The 17,163-nt window shown below is 34.1% G+C and overlaps 1 protein-coding gene and 1 pseudogene across 1 annotated transcript in view; one reads left to right on the top strand and one right to left on the bottom strand.

The window, feature by feature from the left end:
- Positions 1-1,985, top strand: part of LOC124442019 — a 76,899-nt gene extending 74,914 nt beyond the window's left edge. The window contains exon 5 of the transcript XR_006947064.1: positions 1,294-1,985. The gene's annotated coding sequence lies outside the window, so the exon portion shown is untranslated. The remainder of the gene's footprint in view (positions 1-1,293) is intronic.
- LOC124442023 overlaps positions 1-15,120 on the bottom strand; it is a 103,332-nt pseudogene extending 88,212 nt beyond the window's left edge.
- Between the last annotated feature and the right edge of the window lie 2,043 nt (positions 15,121-17,163).

Genomic DNA, 17,163 nt, shown 5'->3' on the forward strand with positions numbered 1-17,163 from the left:
AAGAACGAAATTTTTCTTTTTTCCATCAAACGTGACATGTCCTATGTTTTACATGTTTTTTTTATTGGAAGGAAGATTAACTTCTTATCAATCTTATGGCTGTCTTTACAATTAATTGTAGGAGGATATCAGATCTTTTACAAGAAATAGGAAATTTTTTTAAATGCAAAGGATAAATTACAGAACACTCTGCTTAAATTATATTTCTATTGTACAGCTGACTAAGTAGTCATTTTATTCAAGTAGACTGCCTGCACAAACTTGGTGGGTCAGTTAGACAAATTGTTAAAAACCTTCCTAAGTGATAATATAACTGAGTACCTCCATTTTCATTCCAGGATGAAGTGGCGTCGCTAAAGAGGGGCCTGGGGAGGGATCACGTGCCCCCCTTCAAATTGGCTGTGGCTCCCAAATGCCCACCATTTGAATTTTAGATAAGAGTCTTTATATGCATCATTCGAAATTGAAAAAGAAGGACATGGCATTAATGTAGCTCTTACGGAATTCACACAACTTTACTGTAAAAGGAAGCATTCTATTAGCTGTGTAGACTAGCTTGCGTTGCATTTAACCTTTCTGGGCTGTTAGCCGAGTGGTGAAGATTTTAATTCTTTAAAAATAAAAAAAAAAAAAAAATAATTCTAAAATAATTCAAGTCTCTAGTAGGCAAGGAAGAACAAGTAATATAGTAATATTGTGATGCATGTCATGAACGACATTACACCATATCATAGAACTTGTATGAGATCGTGGACAAGTATACTCGTAGACTCAAACTTGTAGACACAAAAATACAAATATAGCAATGACTAAGAGTAAGGCTCATAAAAATACTGCAATTCTGGAAAAATTACAATATGAAAACATTTCATTAAAATCAATAATCAATCTACGTAACGTTATAACACAAAGAATGTACAAATCCGCCAAAGTTTAACTGGGAAGTTAAAAAATTGAAACCAATCATGTTGTGATAAATATTTCAAAAATTTTCCAGTGAAGAAAAAATTTTTAAGGCCATTTAGCTAGCGACTGACGTGGTACAAATTTTGTGCCTTTCCACTCGCAAATTCCTGGCGACGCCAGTACCAAAATGTAGCCAAATGCCTAAATGCAGGAAAACTAAAATGTCCAATTGCGTTGTTTTCAGCTGCCACCCTCGATATTCATTTACACGTACAAGTAAAACTGTAACATTACGTAGCTATGTTTGATCTTCAACAATTTTAGTTTTGTATAAACTCTAATTAAAGAACCAATTTATGTTGATATTACTAACTTTATGACACTTAGATGCAGTCAAGAGAAAAAATTAATAACTTCTACCTGCAAGAAATACTTAAAGATGTTGAAAAGAAACTTGTGGATCTTTTTATCCAAGAATGGAACACTCACTACAATATATCCCATGGAGAATGGGATAATACAAACGTTAGTGGTCAGAAGTTGTTCAATATTGAAATTTCAAAAAGGAGACCTCCTGAAAAACATGTTCTGTTAAAATTTCAAGATGGTGACACCAGTAAATGGGATTGTACAACATTATTTGCAGCGATATTGTTTTCCAACTCGATTGGAACAAAACTCGGAACAACAACTAGATCTGCAGTTGATACACTTCGTATTGTAAGAAACAAATTTACCCATGATAATCCAGGAAGAGTAACTGATACCGAATTTGACAAAATGCTTTGTGATATTGAAAAGTCATTTAAAGATCTAGCATTTTCATTCACTGAAATTAATGAAATTAAATGTCAACGAAACACATTTAATTCTTTTCAAGTACTTCCTTGCAAACCAAATCACGATGTGGTTAAACGTACAGAGTTACTTAATCAAATCACAACAGATCTCAACAACTTGCGCAGTACTAACAAAAATGAACTGACATATTACTATATTTCTGGTAATCCTGGCAGTGGTAAATCTGAATTAGCTAGACAAATTTGCGAAGAAATGTATAACTCGTTTGACTGGGAAAATAAAACAACATTTGTGATGACACTCGACGGAAAAGATATCGACTCTCTTTTGAAAACTTATGTAGACCTTTATAAACGATTAAACAATGATAAAACTGTCATTGAAAATATTCTAAAAGAAGCAAAAAGCAGCGAAGAGAAAATTAAAGATTTTCAATTATTGCTGACACAACAACTGAAATCTTGGCAAACATGGTGGATTGATGTAGATAACGTGGTTGAACTTCATAAAATTTATCCATTATTACCTCAAGTTGGTGATCATAGTTGGAAAAATGGTCAAATTATAGTAACCGTCCAAAATACAGATGCTATACCACCAGATGGAAATCGAAATAAACACATTTCAGTTAGTCATGGTATGAACAATGAAGAATGTCGACAACTTCTATCTTTCTTTTCTGATATTCATAATGAAGATGAAAAATTTTTAAAAGATGTATCAGACAAATTAGATCGTCAACCGTTGTTTCTGGCAAATGCTGCTTACTACGTAGGTAGTGTAAAAAGTGTAAATCCGACATTCACGTGGGAGCAATATTTTGATAAGTTGAATGAAGGAGAGCGACAGAAGATGGATGCCAATTTTCAAAAAATAAACACATCTTACTTAGGAATGAAAACTGTTATGTTAGCAGTACAAAAAAATGCTGAAGAATCCAACTTGTTGGAACATGTTTTTAAACTTTTCTCGATGATATCTTTCGATCCCTTACCACAAGATGTTATAATACAATTTATTAAAAGCATTGATCCACAAATATCTGCAGAAGATGTCTGTCTTCAATTAAAGCATTGTTCTTTATTCCTTCAAACGGAAAACAACGACATCCGCCTGCACAGCGTTGTACACGAAGCCATCATAAATTATTCATCGCAGACCTTTGGCTGTAAACAAAACGAAAATAATTCTAAAAAGTCTGCAGCTGATCTTGCCTGTGAAGTTGCTTGTGCACTAAATCATTTTGAAGACAGAGAAGATGAAATCAAAATAATTCCACATCTAATTAAATTCATAACAAATTCGTCATTTCAACATTTCCTAAATAAGTTGATCGACGTAAAATCATTCCTTTTTTTCATTAGAAAACAAAAACTTGATGTAAGAAATTGGAAAGTTGCCAAATATTTTGTAGATGTTTTGAAAATATTTTGCAACTATAAACTTGCAACTAAAGTACTTTACGAAATAACAGAAATTCAAAGTAAAGTGTTAGGTGTTGATCATATTGATGTTTCATATTCGTACAACGAGCTGGGTGTATTGCTTTGCAAGAATGGAGAATATGAAAAAGCAAAAGATTTTTATGAACGAGCGATAAAAATTCAAACGAAAACATTAGGACCTGACCATGTTAATATTGCGATAACGTACAACAATCTGGGTTCGGTTTACGATGATATGGGAGAGTACGAAAAAGCAAAAGATTTTTATGAACGAGCGATAGAAATTGAAACGAAAACATTTGGACCTGACCATGTTAATATTGCGACAATGTACAACAATCTGGGTTTCGTTTACTATAATATGGGAGAGTACGAAAAAGCAAAAGATTTTTATGAACGAGCGATAGAAATTGAAACGAAAATATTTGGACCTGACCATGTTAATAATGCGACAACGTACAACAATCTGGGTTTGGTTTACATTAATATGGGAGAGTACGAAAAAGCAAAAGATTTTATGAACGAGCGATGAAATTCAAACGAAAGCATTTGGACCTGACCATGTTAATATTGCGACAACGTACAACAATCTGGGTTCGGTTTACAAAATATGGGAGAGTACGAAAAGCAAAAGATTTTTATGAACGAGCGATAGAAATTCAAACGAAAACATTTGGACCTGACCATGTTAATATTGCGACAACGTACAACAATCTGGGTTCGGTTTACAATAATATGGGAGAGTACGAAAAAGCAAAAGATTTTTATGAACGAGCGATAGAAATTCAAACGAAAACATTTGGACCTGACCATGTTAATATTGCGATAACGTACAACAATCTGGGTTCGGTTTACGATGATATGGGAGAGTACGAAAAAGCAAAAGATTTTATGAACGAGCGATAGAAATTGAAACGAAAACATTTGGACCTGACCATGTTAATATTGCGACAACGTACAACAATCTGGGTTTGGTTTACTATAATATGGGAGAGTACGAAAAAGCAAAAGATTTTTATGAACGAGCGATAGAAATTCAAACAAAAACATTTGGACCTGACCATGTTAATATTGCGACAACGTACAACAATCTGGGTTTGGTTTACATTAATATGGGAGAGTACGAAAAAGCAAAAGATTTTTATGAACGAGCGATGAAAATTAAAACGAAAACATATGGACCTGACCATGTTAACATTGCGACAACGTACAACAATCTTGGTTCTCTTTACAAAGATATGGGAGAGTACGAAAAAGCAAAAGATTTTTATGAACGAGCGATAGAAATTCAAACGAAAGCATTTGGACCTGACCATGTTAATATTGCGACAACGTACAACAATCTGGGTTTGGTTTACAGTGAAATGGGAGAGTACGAAAAAGCAAAAGATTTTTGTGAACGAGCGATAGAAATTGAAGCGAAAGCATTTGGACCTGACCATGTTAATATTGCGACAACGTACAGCAATCTTGGTTCATTTTACAAAGATATGGGAGAGTACGAAAAAGCAAAAGTTTTTTGTGAACGAGCGATAGAAATTCAAACGAAAACATTTGGACCTGATCATGTTAATATAGCGTCAACGTACAACAATCTGGGTTTGGTTTACATTAATATGGGAGATTACGAAAAAGCAAAAGAGTTTAAAGAAAGAGCGATGAAAATTGAAACGAAAGCATTTGGACCTGAATATGTACTGCAATAATATACAACAATCTTCATTTGGTTATAAACAAACTATAGATATTGAAACTGAAGCATTTGGACTTCTATTTATCTTTTCTTTGCTAGAAGTTAAAATACTCCTGTCTTTGAGAAAACGTACAAGGAGATAGAAGAGGAAATGAATTTGTAGCTCATTTTTAATGAAGATGAAAATCAATTTCTCTTTTCATTTTAGGTATGTCTTCTTTATACTAAAGCTGATTAGAAACAGTTGTATTGTAGATTTCTTTTAACAAAGGTTCAAATAACAACAGCTGTATATTTATAAAAGGTATAAATATATTATTGACAATATTCAAACATTTGTATTTTTAAGTTTTCAACTGTCATTTATTTACTGGAACAGTTTTTATTAAGAAACTTGTATGGAACTATCAAAGTATATTTATGAGTTTAGTTTGCAATATCTAGCTATTCAGAAGTTGTGAAGTTCCTTAAAATGAATTTTGTTGGGTCATTTTCTTGTATAATGAGAGTAAATACTGATCTTACAGCAACCATGATCATGTAACATCCCTTTTTGAAATGCTGAAAAGCCCACAAGATTTGCTTTGCTATACAAGTATGAATAAAGTCTTTTCTATATTTATTTCTATTGATTCATAAAATTTACAAAATATACTTTCTATTTATTAGAATTGTAGTTGTTTGAAATGGACATGCAGTTATTGTTATTTGATTCAATCATACTTGATTTGGGGACTAACACCTTAATTGTTGTGACAATGTTTGTTTTTTCTTTACTTTGGAGGAAATATTTATTTAATGATTGATTCAATAATACTTTATTATAGTTCAAACTATAAAGGCAATGAAAGTAAAAGTTATAAATAACCTGAAGAAGAAAAAACAGGATATCATTGCCATAGCATTGACAGAAGTGAAAATGACACATTTAAACTGTCCGACTGCTAGATTTTAGACTATTAGATTTACTAATATATAAAAAATCCCAGCAGTGGCCCAGGATACTTGTTAATTGGGGGGGGGGGCACAAATTCATATTTGCATGTCTTAATCTGTTGAAAACAATGGATTTCAAAGGAACTTAATGTGACAGAACATGAATATATGAATATGTGCTTCCTACCCAAAATAAAGAGTCTGCTATGTCATTTATTCCCAGGGCATCTTGAAGAGCTCTGGCATTGTGTGTAACAGTTAGTATTTCATTTTGCAAGGAACTTCTTCTTATTTTTTTTCCAAAACATTATTTGAACATTAGAGAAATTGTGTACAAACTATAAAAAGTTTATATTAGGAATATATTTCTAGGGCAACACCCTCCTTTAAAGTATGTATCCATGTTCAGGAGTGAATGACATGACCAGACATTTTTGGCTAATGTCTTTACAACTGGTAAGAACAGTAAATGAGTCATTTCTACTGGTGTCTTTACTACTGATATGGACAGTAATGAGTCATTTTCGTTGCTATGACATTCATGTCTTGCTTTTGCTATAGTTTATACTTTACATTGCTTTGAAACTGATTCTCCCAGCTACATAAATGATTTCGTAGCCTTGATGTGAGTATGGACCGCTACAATAATAACATTTTCGCGTCGATTCAGATTGGATGGTGGCCAACATGTCGTTATTTTTGTCCTTTGACTCGATATCCCGTGCTTGATAAGTGCTTTGCTCATCTCTTCGGCCGTCCAGTAAAATATCTCTGAGTTTATACTCGGGATCTCTTAGTGCTTTCTTTCGTATCCACGAAGAAGATCCCGCCTTGATTATCTGTTGTTCCACCTCAAAGTGAACATCATCAAAAGCACATGTTTCAGCTAATTTCCTCAATCACGTATGAAATTGGTCTAACGTTTCTGATTGTTCTTGTTTGGCTTCGCGAAATTTGTACACTTCATATCGCCGATTTTTTTGAGGCTCAAAATATTCAGTTAATTTGGTTTTAGCAAGTTCATATTCGCTGTCGTCGCCTGTATCGTTGAGCTGTCGAAATACTTCACGAATGCGTGAACCAGCTTGACAGAGAAGTAATGCTCGTTGTTGTTTTTTATCTTTAATTTCACTCGAGATAATAAACATTTCAAAATCGGCAAGCCATGTGCTCCATCCAGTTGCCAAGCTTACACCAAGTATTTATTCAACAAAAACCTTTTTTAAACACCTTTATTATCCAGCGTACGTACTTTGGACGGCTATTACCCACGTATATATAACATCAATTTTTATCATATACTACATTGTATAACTACCAAAAAGTATTTATTCAACAAAAAGTTTTTTTAAAACATCTTTATCATCCAGCGTACGTACGTTGGGTGGCTATAGACAAATTGCATGAGTAGTATACAGAGCGTCGTTTCTGGCCCACCTCACAACTTGCGACCTATTATACATAAGTCTAAGTGCCCCAACCCCAGTTCGCGTACGTATGCTAGCATAATTACAGCGAAGGTCAAAGCCAGGACAACGCCAGGAGCCAAAGACGGCCGGCCGTCGGGGTCTATTATTTAGAAGTACCGTATAGTAGGGTACGTGGTAAGATGAATAGTGAATCCAAAAGAGTCTGTATGAAAAGACAAGAGCAAAAAGAAAGAAGAGAAAGAGAGAAAAAATTGAATAATATAATAATAAGACAAAGAGAAGACCGTCTTAAATTACAAACCATGCTGCTAATACAGACAGGTACGATACAATTAGAAGAAGAATATTTATGGACACTGTTAGAGAGATTCTGCTACTATATAAACAAGGTGTTATAAGTGGAAGAGCTCTAAACTCATTTCTTGAAGCCTTTCAACCACTAGCATCTACATCAAGAAAACGTACTAATACAGCTCCATCTGAACCTTCTTCGGCACCATGTAAGCGCAGACCTATTAAGCCTAATGACGTAATAGAAATTAGACCGCCTGTTATAACAAATTCCGTAGGTTGGGAAGCTGCGTATGGAAATATGAGCCACCCAGCGTTAATACGCTATAACGCACTTCAGTTTCTAAGTGCAATTCCTCCAAAAACTGAAACTCCGACGCCTCCGGCGGCCGGTTCACCCCCATTGCCAAACGTGAAGTGTTCTTATTCAGTTCTAGATAATGAAGGAAAGCCTTCGGACTCGTCTAGCGCTTCATGTAGCAAATCTTCATCAAAGAACCGTTGAAGATTCGGGTATTATACTTTCTATAGTGAGTGTGATAATTACTTTAGCAGTTCCCATCTGTTAAACAACTAATGTTGCATCAGTAGGTAAGTCTACATCTATAAAATCGCTATAGCTACATTCAGAGTTAATATCACCAATACGATGTGTTTTTGTTTTACTTAAGACAAGTAATTTGCTAGGAGTTCGAAGTACTCGTAGCGCCCCTGCACTTGTTAAACATTTTCCACATAATGATATTTGGTAGAATCCAGCGGTTTCAATGGTGATTATAGAAGAATCTTCTTCACCTTTTCTACACATCGTGACTTTGGTCCAATCTGAACCTCTTTTTCCAGTGACTGAAGTACCAACTTGAGTGTACACATCTACTGGAATTTCTAGTCGTTTTTTATGTTTTTCACGTCTTCTATGATGTTTTACACAACGGGCGTGGTGTTTTTTTTTGCCGGACGTAGCAAAGCTTCGAGAGCCTCACGCGTAGGTTTATCTACGTCTGAATAGTTACAAGAAGATATGACTATTTTTTAGCATTAGAATTATATTCTAGTTGGAATTTTTCAAAATTTTTCTCTTTATTTCGTCGTAAGTATACTTCTACTGCTCGGCGAAAAAGATCGTTTGTTGATTCAAATTCATGAACCGAAGTTTCAGCTGCGTTAAACATTTTAATGTTTGTGTGACAAGACACAACTGAAGTGATATCACTATAAATATAAAGTGAAAATTTATTGTTTTAGAATTAAGAATACTCTAAATAATGTACCTGTTATCTTCGCATCCAGTTAATGGATATTGTACTAACATATGACATCAATTTTTTAGTGTTATCATGTACAAAACTAACATAAGGCCCACAATTTTGTTCAAACACAGTAGATCTAATGTTGAACCACTCGTGTTAAGACCGTTCAAACCAAATGTTTAATAATGCTATTTTATTATTTTGGAGTGTTTTTCCAGTAGGAAACGTTACTAAAGTTACATTTGATTTTGGTTTGGAGTTTATGAATCAAAAGTTTCCGGACTGTAAGAGGGAAACCATTCCATGACATAAAAGACTGGAGTGTTTCAGTTTTTTTTTGAATAGTGTTTGGTTAGAACAAATCTTAAATGCGCGAAAAAATAGGGAATTGATCCAAGCAGTTTTGCAGTTAAAAGGTTCGAAACTTGAAAAATGTGTATATTGGCCAGTATGAGTTGTTTCATTAGAATTTCATTAGAAATCATAGCTAAAAATCTACGATATCTTTTGTTTTAAATGCATTCGGCTCATGTAAAATGATATCGAAAATAATGAGTTACAATGAAACAATGTTAGTGGTCCAAAAACAAAAGAATATTTTACGAATAATAGAAATGACATTGTTTAGTACATCCAAAGAAGTTAAGTCAATTGAACAAAAAAATATTTCTTGTGATCATTTATGTACATTTATACCTGTATTAGATGGCAATCCTTGACAGAATAGCGAAATTATGATCCATTATGATCCATTATAAATTACTGGAACTCCAAAAACTTTTAGATTTGTGCTATAAAAATATGAATGTTTAAATAACAAAGTTTAACCATGGGCGGCCCAAAAAATCACTGAAATTGTATAAACAAACGCGCCCCATTCCCTCGTAACAGAACAAACTTTGTATTGATTGATTGTATCTATATTATATATTTACGTAAAAAATATATTAATAAAAATAAAACAAATACATAAATGAATATATAATATAGATACAATTAATCAATACAAAGTTTGCGGGGCACGGTCTGTTACAATGGAATGGGGCGAGTTATCGTTGTTTATACAATTTAAGAGATTTTTTCGGCCGCCTTTGGTTTAACCTCACAAAGGTATTGAGGCGTAGATTTTTATCATTTAACACATCAATAGGACTGAAGAAAATTAAAACAAGGAGATTGTTTAATGAAGACAATCATATTTATACTAAAGTATTTATTAATAACATTCCAACAGCTTTTGTCATGATACATAACGTAAAATAATGAAAGACAGCAACAATTGAACTTACTCTTTAACCAATTGAATCAATGGTAGTCCAGGAGAGCCGTTAACAATGACGTAAGGTACACGTTCACCCACGCGAGGTTCCGCGCGACGATCACGTGACAAATGACGTCTATACAAAAATAGAAATAGTAAAACTGTAATCATGATGACAACAATATAAAGAGAATTTTTCATTTCAACAATAAAATGAACCTTGCAATTTCCAAAGTTGGAACACATGCTTTTGGTTTATATCTTTTCATACCACGATATTCCTTAGCAAAGATGAAATCCTGAATCGATACTCTATCTTTCATCATTTTAACGGACTGCCGCTGGACAAACTTCTTCACAAAAGACTCACGTCTCTTTCTTCAAATAAAATCCTTAAAGACTTCTCTAAAATCTGTTAGAAAAATAAAATCACAGACTGCTTTGAACTCAAAATTACCCCTTCCCCCACTCCACCTCCAGAATCTTGTATGATTAGATGACACAGTAAATATTGTCGATTGTTCCATACCTTAGCGACCGCTGGACATGTATCTCGCCGTACAGTCTCAATTCCTCTCGCATCAAACACTGGATCTTTCTGTTCTAATGTTTCGTACATATAACCAACGTAACGTTTCTTTGTTTGAAGAACACAAGGCATACATACCTAAAAATCATCTCTAGTTATACATAAATGTATCTTAAAGTCCAAATCTCTCAAATAGATATAATTTTACAGTAGATAAAAACCTTTTCAAACTTTAGTTTCACAGGTTTAGAATTCTTTGCAGTAACAGCATCAACAATTTCTTTTCCAATCTTAAACGCTTCCTTTTACTGGCACCTTTTACTAATACGAAAAGACTATCGGTGTCCCCATATACCACACGACCACCCCACTCATCCTTTGTCTTCACGAGATTGATAGCTCGTTCCAGGGTCTCGCGTGCTTTACGAACAATGGCGTCAGCAATCTGATGAAAAACAGAAAAGAATGTTCAGATGGTTTTAAGAGTAAAATGAATCCAGTATGACAATAAGCACTTGATAGATTTTCAATCTGAGCATGTGACTTAGTCCAGGCTCACGATAATCATAATAATCAACATGTATCTATATTGTATATATTATATATTTACCAATTATCTGTAGTAAATATATTATATATTTATTGTATCTAAAATATATATGTCTATTGGTAAATATATAATATATATAATATAGATACAATCAATTAATACAAAGTTTACGGCGCACGGTCTGTTTAGATGGAATGGGGAGAGTTATCGTTTGTTTAAATTTCTATCATGAATACAAAGTTTACGGCACAAGGTCTGTTTAGATGGAATGGGAGAGTTATCGTTTGTTTAAATTTCTATCATGAATACAAAGTTTACGGCGCACGGTCTGTTTAGATGGAATGGGGAGAGTTATCGTTTGTTTAAATTTCTATCATGAATACAAAGTTTACGGCGCACGGTCTGTTTAGATGGAATGGGAGAGCTATCGTTTGTTTAAATTTCTATCATGAATACAAAGTTTACGGCACACGGTCTGTTTAGATGGAATGGGGAGAGTTATCGTTTGTTTAAATTTCTATCATGAATACAAAGTTTACGGCGCAAGGTCTGTTTAGATGGAATGGGAGAGTTATCGTTTGTTTAAATTTCTATCATGAATACAAAGTTTACGGCACACGGTCTGTTTAGATGGAATGAGGAGAGTTATCGTTTGTTTAAATTTCTATCATGAATACAAAGTTTACGGCGCAAGGTCTGTTTAGATGGAATGGGGAGAGTTATCGTTTGTTTAAATTTCTATCATGAATACAAAGTTTACGGCGCAAGGTCTGTTTAGATGGAATGAGGAGAGTTATCGTTTGTTTAAATTTCTATCATGAATACAAAGTTTACGGCACAAGGTCTGTTTAGATGGAATGAGGAGAGTTATCGTTTGTTTAAATTTCTATCATGAATACAAAGTTTACGGCGCACGGTCTGTTTAGATGGAATGGGAGAGCTATCGTTTGTTTAAATTTCTATCATGAATACAAAGTTTACGGCACACGGTCTGTTTAGATGGAATGGGGAGAGTTATCGTTTGTTTAAATTTCTATCATGAATACAAAGTTTACGGCGCAAGGTCTGTTTAGATGGAATGGGAGAGTTATCGTTTGTTTAAATTTCTATCATGAATACAAAGTTTACGACGCAAGGTCTGTTTAGATGGAATGAGGAGAGTTATCGTTTGTTTAAATTTCTATCATGAATACAAAGTTTACGGCGCAAGGTCTGTTTAGATGGAATGGGGAGAGTTATCGTTTGTTTAAATTTCTATCATGAATACAAAGTTTACGGCGCAAGGTCTGTTTAGATGGAATGAGGAGAGTTATCGTTTGTTTAAATTTCTATCATGAATACAAAGTTTACGGCACAAGGTCTGTTTAGATGGAATGGGAGAGTTATCGTTTGTTTAAATTTCTATCATGAATACAAAGTTTACGGCGCAAGGTCTGTTTAGATGGAATGAGGAGAGTTATCGTTTGTTTAAATTTCTATCATGAATACAAAGTTTACGGCGCAAGGTCTGTTTAGATGGAATGAGGAGAGTTATCGTTTGTTTAAATTTCTATCATGAATACAAAGTTTACGGCACAAGGTCTGTTTAGATGGAATGGGAGAGTTATCGTTTGTTTAAATTTCTATCATGAATACAAAGTTTACGGCACAAGGTCTGTTTAGATGGAATGGGAGAGTTATCGTTTGTTTAAATTTCTATCATGAATACAAAGTTTACGGCACAAGGTCTGTTTAGATGGAATGGGAGAGTTATCGTTTGTTTAAATTTCTATCATGAATACAAAGTTTACGGCACACGGTCTGTTTAGATGGAATGGGGAGAGCTATCGTTTGTTTAAATTTCTATCATTAATACAAAGTTTACGGCGCAAGGTCAGTTTAGATGGAATGGGGAGAGTTATCGTTTGTTTAAATTTCTATCATGACAAAATCAAAGTTACCTCAACACACGACATTCGCCCTGGAAGTTTGCTGATGTGTAACCATAAGTGACATTTGCAATCAATTTTAAAGCAAGTTGTCGAGCATCAAGAAGTTGAAGAAGAGTCTAAAATGTAAATTATTTATGATATAGAATGATTAAAGAAAACAAACGAACAGTGGAAAGGCATCTTTTTTGAACATGATGAAAATTTCATGACGTTTTAGCGACTGGATCTTATAAAAACATCAAAGATTGCTTCAAAAACAAAGGTTTAATAAAACCAACTTACTTTATCATCTTTACAATCTTTCATAGCTTTCTTTACCATAATACGTGTGTCTAATATCTCCTCTAACATTCTAAAATAAATCAAACTTATTGAACATATAATATCCAAAGATATCAAGACCATTTAGGACAGTAAAGTCTTAAGAAGGAACGCTATGTACATTGCAAAATATACAACAAAATGCAAATGTTATTTTTTCAACAATCTTTTGAACCAATAAAAATGTGACCTGTAACCAAATGAATGTGAAATATCCCACATTACCTGGGTAAAATTCCTCGTCTTATGTTAGATTTTACAAAAACAGAGCCGTTGGCGATTACATGAATAACATCTTGCAGTTTCTGAAAGGAAATGTATTGTTTCAAATGTATTGCTTGTCGTGATGGTAATTTATTAACAATTCTCACCTCCAGTAATGTTGGAGGAACATTCAACGATGTACAACCAAACTCAAAATGAAGAACGACTTGTAAGACAGAGAAAATGACTTTTTACCTTAATTTTACAATCCATGCTACACGACAGAAGAAGATGAGCAGATTTCGGAAAGAATCTTATTGCAGAAACACCTTTAGTGCGACCAGACCTAAGAGAAGGATAAAATAATACAATAATACATAAGTAAGAAAATCTTCATTGCTTTCTTTTATCACGACGGTAGAAGGATGAACTACAGGAAAACAAATACTTCAATGTTATTAAAAAGTGCTGTATAAAGTGAATATTTGCATCAGGAAGTATCGTTACGTTTTTGTCGAGGTTAGTAGAGTCCTGTGAAGGACTGTTGATGTTGACTGACGTTTCAAAAACCTTAGCAGTAGTCATCTTCAGTGTCAAATGATAAGTAAATGTCGGACATTAATAACGCAATATTTGTTGAATCTCTCAGACCCGCCATGGAGCGAGTAATCACTCAGGAATTTAAAGGCGCTGGTATTTATCTTCCTGGGTCAAGAAGTATAGAAGGCGGTAGCTTTATTGGAAATCTTATTGGAAAACTCATACCTACGGTCACCAAACTCATACCAAAAGTGTTACCGTCTCTAGGCCTAGCAGCTATATCAGGTGCTATCACCGACAGCACGCAAAAAGCAGTTGCTGGTAGTGGTGTAGTTAGGAAAGGTGGTGCAGCTGCTAAAGGTGGTGGACGTAATAACTACACAGTTCACGGCGTTACACTTTCAACGGCTGAGAAAAATAACCTGACAAAGGCAGTCAGAGAAGGAACCGGAGTGACTATACGACTTACCAAAAAAGCACTTGACGGCCTTGACTTGCTTATGCTTACTAAGACGCAAATTAAGCGCATAATGGGTGCAAAACCCACAGGATCTGGGTTGGATCTAAAATTGTCTAAGAGTCAGATTACAGCCATGGTTTCATTTTATAAAGTACTAGCAATTTTTTCTCGCAATAGTCACCATCTTCTGTAATAAAAATAATCACTATGTGTACTTTACCTTGACAAAATACTAATGTCACTTAAGTTAGGTTCCTTCTCTTTGAGCAAATAATAATGTTCACTATCCTTAGCAACAATTTCTTTTGCAGAATCTAAAGAGAAACAAACAAACATCAATTTATTATCTTACTAGAGAGGTTACTAAAAATTGACCTCTTTGTTTTTAGAATTAAAATCAATCTATTCAAAAAATCCTACCAATTTTAGGCTTTTTTGCAATGGGTTGATTTCTTAGATAGCAACTTCTGGTTTGATGTCGTTCAGCAAGGCTAAGTGCAACATTAGTGAAGTTTCCAAGGTATGAAGCCAATCTTTTAAAGTAACTGTGCTTTGCTTCATATCGCATGCACCAGCTCGAATCATTGGTCCAAATCTGAAAAATCAAGGACTCATGTTAGCTAGAGGGAAACCAATGATGTAATTTTACATGCATTTTGAGTTACATACCATATTTTTATTTATAAACTAAGATACAAACCAGCAAAATCATACCTGTAAATATGAGCTGGGTAATGAACCAAGTAATGCATCTTGGGTATAACTGAAAGCCCAGGATAAAGCTGGGTGAATTTCCACAAAAATTCCATCAGGTATCCTTCCAGGATAGCAAGTTCATCAGTGTTTGTGATTGGTGAAAAAAAAATGTCAACAATTTTAAGGAGTAACAGAAAATGCATCCACTTTTCTTCATCCTGAGGAATGGCACTGCCGAGAGCTAAAGGAAGGAATTTTCCAAGGCACCAAATTTGTCTTGCTATAAAAAGAAAAACCAATCATTTAAATCAAGGGTGATGGTATTAATGCTCGTGACAATCACTACACCCCACCTTTTTGCTTTAAACTATTGTTTTCACTCCTCAAAGTTGTCCGAGTGATTGGTGATGGCTTGTTTTTATCATTAAAATATCCATAATCAAAAGAGTTAATTCTTTCATTAAGTTGCTCCACTGTTAAAAATTTTTCTTTAAATATGAAGTCCTTCAGCAATTCTTTACATACATACTGAAGTACTCCTTCTTGTATATCATGCATTGCATCACCTGGCATGCCATCTGCTACATGAAAATACCTAGAGTTGCAAAGAATTGATCTCCTGCAAAGCCCATATGCTTTACTCAGTTCTGGGTTTTCTTCAATCAGTTCACATTGGCGGTCATGACCATCACAAGTGTAAAATGTTTTTCTAAAAACTGAAAGACTTACTTTAAAGTGTATGTTCCTGGTCTGCTAAAAACCATAATAAAACATTTGATCTATGTTGAAACAGGTTGATAATGTATTATCATAAACATACATACCTTCTGCTTTATTTGTTCAGTGGTCCCCATGCATTGCCAGCATTTCAAATGTGCACCTGAACCTTCATTGAATCCACTCATGAGTTGTGATCCAAGATTGTCTCCAGAAACCAACACAATAGTCCCAGAAAATGACATAGGTTCACCTTTAACAATGAACTGGTGACCACCATCCTCAAAAAAGAAGTGTGACAGTTAATTTTAAGCAAATTTTATCAAACTACTTACTGTGCACAATTATCAATAACAGGTAATAAGCTAAAAAACAATAAATAGGATCACTTACTTGTTCAAGGTATTCAAGGTCATTCATGAAAGGCTCCAAGAGAATGTCAATGCTATATTTTTTGATAATTGGAACTGTAGCCATAAGGAGTAGGTGAATGTTATCACACTGGGATCGATATCGAGGATCAATATTTCCAGTTGTGTAGTAAACAACTCCTCTCATACAGAAATAATGGCATATGATGTAATAAGAGCTTCTTATAGCCTTTCATTGCTCATACACTTTTTTACATTTGAGTGACTGATTTAGTCACTATGATGTCATTAAACTATTACCTAACTTATGCTTTCCAGTTTTACTACCAAGGGCATTTGCAATTTCCAACTCATCATAGTAAAGCATGATTTGTAAAGCAGTTGAGTCCTTGGAAAACAGAGGATGGGTTTTGAAATACTGGCCATCGCAAACATCCTCAATCACATCATCATGTTTATGTTGCCAAGATGACCATGGTTTAGCTGAAATTGAAATCGAAGAATGAAAATATTAAATTTATTAATAAATTAAATTTATTATTAACCAGCAATGGAAATGTCTGGTGGTAGGATGGGTGCCTTCCTACCATCAGACATTTCAAATTAAAATCAGGCTATTTTCATATTTTCATGAAATAATTGGAATATATTTTGGAAATGTGCTCTAATAAACGCATGTCATCATTGTTTTTGCTTTCATGGAAACTAACACAGTAAAACACACATAAAGTTCCTTTTATGGTTATACATAGAACATGTATTAATATTTTGCAACCCTGTTATTGATATGGGTACTTGCAAAGATGTAGTTGTCATAGTTTGATAAACTTG

The sequence above is a fragment of the Xenia sp. Carnegie-2017 genome, unplaced genomic scaffold (genome assembly GCF_021976095.1).
Source record: "Xenia sp. Carnegie-2017 unplaced genomic scaffold, XeniaSp_v1 HiC_scaffold_20, whole genome shotgun sequence".
Taxonomy (NCBI): Eukaryota; Metazoa; Cnidaria; class Anthozoa; order Malacalcyonacea; family Xeniidae; genus Xenia; species Xenia sp. Carnegie-2017.